The following is an 8,179-nucleotide window of genomic DNA, read 5'->3' on the forward strand; positions in this document are numbered from 1 at the left end:
AACACAGTCTTTTGTTGTGATTCCTCTGTTTTTCACATATTCTTGTAGACAGAAAAGCACAGCAACATTTCCCATGTAGTATAAAATTAGGTTACGGTATGTAAGCAAGAGAAATACGAACAACTCCACATTTTGAATACTGAAGTAAAACTGGAAGAATTCTGCTTTGGGTCACTGTTTACCTTATTTCAAAGGTGGGCAGGTTGCTAACCATATTTTAACTACCATACTGTCTGAGCCTCTCAACATTCCATGTACTGTTCTCCCTTTTGTACAGATAATGTCATAACTGGAGTAAGTGACATGCCCAAGATCACACAAAGAGCTTGTGACAGAGCAGGGACACAATTTTCTGGCTGGCATCCTTATAAAATCATCAGTCGATTAGCTGTATCTTGTGCACAAGTATATATGGTAATGTAAATGTTGACAAATGTCTGTATTTCAGCCATGACATGCCAAGGCATTGCAAGCTTCAGAATAACAGCATCTTACTGGAGTTATCTGTGGATATTTTCACATGGAATATATTTTATTCAAAACACAGCCAAAGCGGAATTAAGCAGCAGAGCAAAGTAATTCTTAAAATGTAAGATAAAATGTGACTGTCAGTCATTTCTGATTCCTTGATTTTTAATTTCAAAACCTTAAGATTGCTACCACATTTACTAAGTCAGTAAAAGAAAAAAAAAAACCCAAGCCAAATGCAAGTAATTAGGCATGTACAGTAACCTAAGAAATTAATTAGAAAAAACACCACAAGACAAAGAAGGAATTTTGTGTGCATGTACTTAAATTACTTTGCTGCATTTTTGCATGTACCATGCATTTTTAGAGCCTGGTTGTTCGTATGTTTTGCTTGCCCTGAGCCGAGATTTCTTCTTTATTTAAGAAGATAAGTAGGTGAACAGTGCAATTCCTACAGACCTTTGCAACAACTTTGCCATGGTTTCTTGAAGGACAGTGCTGTTCTATAATTGCCTCTGTGTTCTATGCTGTTTTACTGAAATGCTTTTAAACCAACTGGAAAGAAGCTAACAAACTCTTATAGGCATGTTTTTGACTCGTTCTTCTGACAGCAAAAGATAACCATTTCGCTGCTCCATTCAACTGTATTAACTTATATAAACTGCCATCTCGCTGAGCAAACTGTTAACTTATTTTTTAATTCTGTCTTTAAATAAAAGCTTTGGGTTTGATTTGGGGTTTTTGTTTGTTTTGCAAACACAGAAAAAAATGTTATTAATAAGCTTCGCCGTTCTCTTCCCCAGACTGTTGTTTTCAAACTCTTTTCAAACAAATATATTTTCATTTAGACAAGGCTTACTAAAATATTTCTATTTTCTTAAGAGTTTTTAATTAATAAATATTAAATAATTAATCCTAATTAATCAGTAGGGCTTCTGCTCCTTACCTGTGTGAATAACGGGTCTAATTATTCTGATTTTAAGTTCATCTTTATCATGGCAAGCACACAGGGGAAAAAAATTCAGGTAGATTCAGCTGCTCATATACACACTCAGTTTTAAAGAAAAAATGCTAAACTGAGCAGCAATTTTTGAGCTTTATAAACTAACATTAAAGTTAATTTAAAGATTAAGCGTCCTTTCATACCAGTAAATATAAATACTTTGTTTTGGAAATATAAAAATAAAATCACTGAATTTGGTGATATGGGGATTTTTTTTACTGAACTGATGTGATTTTTTTCAAAATAAATTATTTTACAATTTCAACCAAATTTGATTTTCCAAAAAAAATGCAATGCCAAAATGTTTTGCCTGGCAGTGTTTGTAATCACTTTCTGAAAATCCTGAAGCAAAACATCTCAAGTGTGGATGCCTTCATTAAGTGGTAATAAATAAATCTGTAATAGTTGACGAGGTTGAAACACCCTTCTGTACGAAATGCCGACATCTGCCGCTGCTGTGGGGTTTGGTGGTACTTGGGAGTGCTTCTCACTTCTGAAAATCAGGCGTCTTGTTCCAGCACTTACCATTAGTCACACGTGTATGAGAATGTGGCTCTAGTTCCCCTCAGCTGTGATCAGTTCTGGACCACAAAAGACTTTTCTACCTACAAGGAGTTCTTCACAAGAACCTGCATGGCCTTCGCCTTTTCCCATATTGCTTTTTAAAATGTTTGCAAAAGGAAAATACTGGGGGTTTGGGGGGGTGGGTTTTGGGGGTTTTTTTTTTGCTTATCTTCTCTTTCCCTGAAACAGTTGTAGAAAGAAGCTAAATCAGAACTTGGGCTTGAATAGTTTAACATCCAATTCTCATGGCTATACGTGCTTTAAACCCGGCCCCAGCAGAACAAGGATTTTTAAGCTTTCTTCTGGGGCACACTTGCTCCTTCCCCCTCTGTGCCTTGTGGTTTCATTCCGATCCCCTGCTCTCTCGTGGCTCCATGCTGATCCCTCTCTTCCTCGAGTCTGAGTCACAAAAGCAATAACCCTGCCTGCTTCGACCTACTCAGTGCCTCAGCTGTTAGGGTAAAGCCCACGCTCCCGAGGGACTCACGTTTGAGTACAACCCCAGGATTGTCAGGGCTCTAGCTGGCAGTGCTGCCGAGGGGACAGTCTAAGGCTCTATTTTAATCTTCTGGAGTCCGGCCAAACACTGGAACGGAGCTGCCAGCACGAGGGGGGCCCTCCTGCTCACTGCGCCTGACCTCCCATCAGGAGAGGTGCTGGTGTGTTCCTTCTCAAACTACTAGAGCTCTTTCATTGCGCCTGACCTCCCATCACGAGTGCTACCAGGGATCCAGCTCCGACTACTGGGGGCTTAACCCTGGCACAGGTCCAGCCCACGAGCTACGCGCCGCCTGTCTCCAGATGTGAGATGCACCATGCGCAAACGCACCCGCCACGGGCTCAGCCGCAGCGGGCTGTTCCAGGGACTCTGTCAGAGCAGCCACGGAGCGCCGCCGGCCCCTCGCCCCGTCTTGCAGGGGTGGCCGTACCCCTGCACCGTTCTTAGCTGCTCGTTGTCTTTGCATTCGGGAAGATGTGTGCAAGCAGCACTTTGCACGTGTTCACGGCCCCAGCCGGGATGCGTCCCCCTGCGGCTTGGCCGCATTTCCCTCCCGGCAGCACCCTCCGCAGCCCGTCCCCGCAGGCAGCGAGCAGGTAACCAGCCCTGGCTGTGCCGCACAGGAGGGCAGCGGGCAGGTGCCGAGGGAGCCCGTCAATGACTGCCAAGCACCGCGCGTGCCTCACCCTCCCTCAGACACCAGAGGTGGGAATTTTACAAAAAGTCACTACAAAGGCTGGTGGTTCTGCTAAATCATGCTGGTTCGTGCTGCTCAGCTTTGCAGCTCTGTCCTTCAGTACAGGCAGCAAAGAGAGCAGTGGTCTCCTCCTGCCCCGTGCTCCTGCTTTGCTGCGAGCGCCAGGGCTCGCCCCAAGCCCCCCCTGCGCACCCAGAGCTTCCCCTGACGCCAACAAGAGCTGAGCTGGGAGCTCAGTCACAACCTCCTATCCCGTCTTTTGCATTTGCTGCATATCACAAATACCCACATCATCCTCCATGCCAACCTAACACCCCTTGCAACACTACCGGTATTTTTCATTGATATATATTTAACAGCCTAAGTCAGTTCGTCCTCATTAACTTCACCACTTTGGGGCAGCGCTGCGGCTGTGCAGGTTCACACCTCAGCAGCCCCAAGCCCTGACGCTGCCGAGCCCGCGGTGGCGGGAAAACGCTGTGTGCTGTGACGGCGGGAAAACGCTGTGTGCTGTGTCGGCGGAAAAACGCTGTGTGCTGTGACGGCGGGAAAACGCTGTGTGCTGTGTCGGCGAGAAAACGCTGTGTGCTGTGACGGCGGGAAAACGCTGTGTGCTGTGATGGCGGGAAAACGCTGTGTGCTGTGATGGCGGGAAAACGCTGCGTGCTGTGGCGGGCCAGGTGGGCGCTCGGCCGCGCCGAGGCTGCCCGGTGCCACTCGCTCTGGCTGCCCGATGGCCCGCCTGTGCTTCGGGGACCGGGCCGGGGCTCGCTGCCCGGGCGGCACTGCCCCCCCGCACCGCGCCCCCCCGCACCGCCCCACACGGCCGCCCAAAATGGCGTCTCGCCGCCGCCGCGCGGCGCCCTCTCCTGGGCAGCCTGAGGTAATGGCGGCCTCCAGGCTCGCCTGGGGGTGCCCTGCCCTTGAGGTAACGGCCTACGGTGCTCTGCGGCCGGAGGGGGGAAACACCCAAGGGGTCATAAACGAGGGCGATGAAAAAAACCCGCCCGATGTTTTCCACAGCCCCTGGGCCCTTTGACGCGACGTTATGGCAGGTCCCCACCCAGACATGGTGCCCCAGCCCGCGTGGATCACCTCCTCTACGCCAGCCACCGACAGTCGCTGTCACCTCTCAGGTACTGGTCGCTTTCGGGGCTCTGAGGCAAGCGGGGCGCTGAGGGCTGGGCTGGGGCACTAGTGGCGGGGACAGGCCTTTGCCTCATGGCCGCCCTGAGCCCCCCAGGCTGCAGCCTGCAGCCATCGCCACCCTTCAGCTCCACCACACAGGGATCCGCGTCACGCCTTAGAAAAGCGGTGAGGGTTTTCAAATCGGAAGAGATTGAAAAGCACGGCCCTAAGTGGCTGGGAGACACCTCCTGTGCAAGAGCATTCAGGCACGGGTCCGCGTGGCTGGGCAGTTCCACAGCCAAGGGCAGCTGGTGTGTCCTCTGTGCGGGTGAGTCGCTGGGTGATGGTTTGCACATGCATTCTTGGCAAAGTTAAACTCATAAAGATTACTCTGTTTGAGTGATGGCATCACCACAGGTTTCTGAGTGACTCCAAACGCAAGATGCATATTTTAAATCTCCCCTGCTGTTGCTGATAATTTGTTCCATATTTACCATATTACTTAGTACTTGCAAATGGGGGTTTTTTTAGAACGTAAATGTTAATTAAATTAGATAGCCGAAGCCACAGAAGGCCAAACTCATCTCTGACCCTTAGTGCCATTGCAGTCTGTGGTTTTAACATTCAGGATGAATTTAGCACTGTTGACTTTCTCCCTTCATTAATGCATTGTACTTGAAAAGTGATGGAGCTTTCTCTTCTGTGTAAGCTCAAGTGGTAACTATTTCTGTGTCGAGCTTCATGCTGGCATTGGGTCCTACAAGTTTTCAAAGGGTGAGGCTACTGAAACTGTACTGCTTTTTAAAATACAAATACGTGATGAATATATACAATTCGGGACTTACTCAAAGACCATAGTTCTTCTATCTGCATCTGTCAAGGTAGGATTTGGGTAAGAATGTAGGTAAAATAATGCAACAAGCTTTGAAAAGCCCATTTACTCAGCTGGAGTTTTTATGGTAATATTTTTGCTTAAAGTAAATCAGCAGACTCCCGCAATATTGGGGAAAGGGGCAACACCGAAGAAAATTTATCCCATGCACTCACTGATCTCCTATGTTCTGCAGAGATTGCGTCCAGTGTCCAATATTGTATTTTTTAAATCCATTGAATAAAATTATGTTCAAGGAAATGTAGTTACCATTTATGAATAGAACATCCTTTACGTACTTGATGATAGCTTTCACTTTGGAGCAAGTATGAAGTAAATGAGATCCATACTGTTGGGCCACTAATGTGCAAGATGATGAGAGGTCCATTGTTTTTGTGACAGATAGCTTTATTATTTCACTTTCAACATGTTCCATATTATTTGCTAAATCAGTTTACAGAAAATCAGTTCAACCAATGCTGAGGAAAAATATTTTCGTTTTGGCAATTAATTTTAAAAACAAACTGAAGATTCATTCGAGCATCCACTGAAGCCATGAAAGCTGGAGAGAATGCAGCTGTACTGAGCATCAGCTCTTGATTTTATTCCAAGTAGGCAATAATCTAGTTTTCAGCTTTCATGTTAAAAATCTTTTGAAGAGACAAACAAATGTCTTTCACTGGTATTTTTCTTGCTAACTGTCTCCTCTATTTCGGGTTTAACCCATTATTTTAACTGTAATTCTTTGCCAAATGACCAGATTTACCACATACAGATCCATACTAATGCAAGTATTTCATCTGTTCTGGAAGTCAGACTTCAGAAAGGTTCAGAAGTATCAGCAGAGATTTGTAAGAATGATTCAAGGACTGGAAGACATTCCTTAGAGCAAGATACCTAGGCAACTCTTTCTAGTTCATTTAACCAAGAGATGACTAAGGGCTGTTAGCTCCTGTTCAGTATGTCTGTTCTTGAGAAGGGTGCTTCAGATTGTAAAGGTGTCCCAACAACAAAATCAAAAAGAAACTGCATTGTGAGACCCTGTGTCTTGGTACTGGAGCAGTTTTGTGTAGAAATGGGGAGTACAATTAATTTTTGGAGAAACTTGCTGAAGATTGATTGGCCCTTTGCACTGAACTGCCCCTCTAAATTCATATTTCTTATTAGATGGGGTGTGTGTGTGTGTGTGTGTAATAAATTGTTTGCCTCCCAATACCTTTTTTTAAGTATGGAAAAACAAAAAATGTGAGTTATGATGAACTCTAAAAGTGTATTTGATGTACCATCAGATACATATACCACAGTATGTATTCCCATGAAAAAATTTAGGAGGAGCTGTGCTCTCAAAATAGTTTGTGTTTGGCCCTGTGTATGCATTATTCATGCGCACGCATAATTTCTGTGAAAGTTGAGGGAAATGAATAAAGATGAAGTCATTAAAGGAAAAATCAATTCAGGTGGTCACACTTCAGCCGAATTTGCGTGTCCAAGTCTGGTTTGGGGTTTTTTTAAGGCTATGTGCAAAGTTATAAGAAAAACTGAAGGATGGATTGAACTTTACCTCTGGAAAATGTCTCTTGTGTTGGCTTATTCTTTAAATGAAAAAATATCTATTGAATGCTTTTTCATACTGGATGGTACAGTATGGCAATTCTCTTTTATGTGAAATTTGTGGGAAAAGAGCCAATGTCACCATGTACATTTGGTGTACATATTTTCAGCATAATTTAGCTACTCCTGCTGGTGTAACAGTTCTTGTCTCCCATGCTTTAATTCATACAGGAATTATTTTGGTTTACATTGTTAACGAGTCTAAATAGCCTGCGTGTTAGCAGCCACTGAAATTAAGCAGTTTTAGACTCCACATGATGCTTAGCAGTTTATTATTAGCTTCATATTTTGTGGACTTTCATAACACACAGTCACTACCCTTTTAAAAGAAAAATCCACAGCTGTGGAAAAAATGGTGCAGTTGTGCTGTACCTATTCCTCTGCGGCCTTTCTGTCCCTGTCCTAATCCACTGAGCTGTGCTGGAGAAAGCAAAGAGCCCAGCGCAGCAGTGCACTAACACTTGTGTGCTGCTTCAACAGTTTGAGGAGTGAGTTGGTAGTCTGATCAGCTGGGTTGTCATTAGTCAGGAGTGAGTACTGCCCGGACGGTGGTGACGTTGCCATCTGGGCAGTGCCCGCCCGGGTGTGGGAGCATCTCCTCCAGCTCCTGGTGCTGACTTTGCCCCAGTCTATGGCCACAGAGCTTGTCCTTCCCCTGTGACCTCTGAAAGGCCATTGGAAAACTATGGGTAGCATGAGTGGTCATGACTTAAATCTTCCAACCTGAACAAATAGAGCTCTGGCTCTACCTGCACCCTCTAGGCTGGCAAGAAGGCATGGGCTGGAAGTGCAAATTAGCGTACTTTGAAGGTGGTTTTGGTGTGAATTGATGGGGGGCAGGCAAAAACACTTGCAGGAGCACTGAGGCTACAGATTAAAACAAATTGGGAGATTAAAAAAAACCTGGATTTGTGCATCCAGTTTTACTGGAAATGACATTGAGACACTTTTTGAAAGAAGTGACAGATACTGGAAGTTGAATGGCCCCAGTAAGAGTGTTGGTTCTGGGAGATGAACACAGGTAAGACCTGCCTTTTTGGATGTGCTTTGGCAGGAGATAAAGTTGGCAGAGCTAAGCTGACAGTGAGTGCTTTAAAAATGCCATCCTGGCCCTTTCAGTTCTCTGGGTAATGCGTTCCCTCGGGCTGTGTGACTGCACACAGCCACACACCTTTAAGTACTTCCTTGCTGGTTTTGAGTATTGGCTCATGTTCTTCTTTAGTTGCCTGGAGGCAGGTTTGTAAATTACCCACTGAGGCTTATTTTGCTTATGTGATTTCTTGAAACATGGTTAAACTTAGATATTTAGTCAGTATCTTTGTCTCTTTAAAGACGTTC

The sequence above is a fragment of the Falco peregrinus genome, chromosome 2 (genome assembly GCF_023634155.1).
Source record: "Falco peregrinus isolate bFalPer1 chromosome 2, bFalPer1.pri, whole genome shotgun sequence".
In the NCBI taxonomy this organism is placed as follows: domain Eukaryota; kingdom Metazoa; phylum Chordata; class Aves; order Falconiformes; family Falconidae; genus Falco; species Falco peregrinus.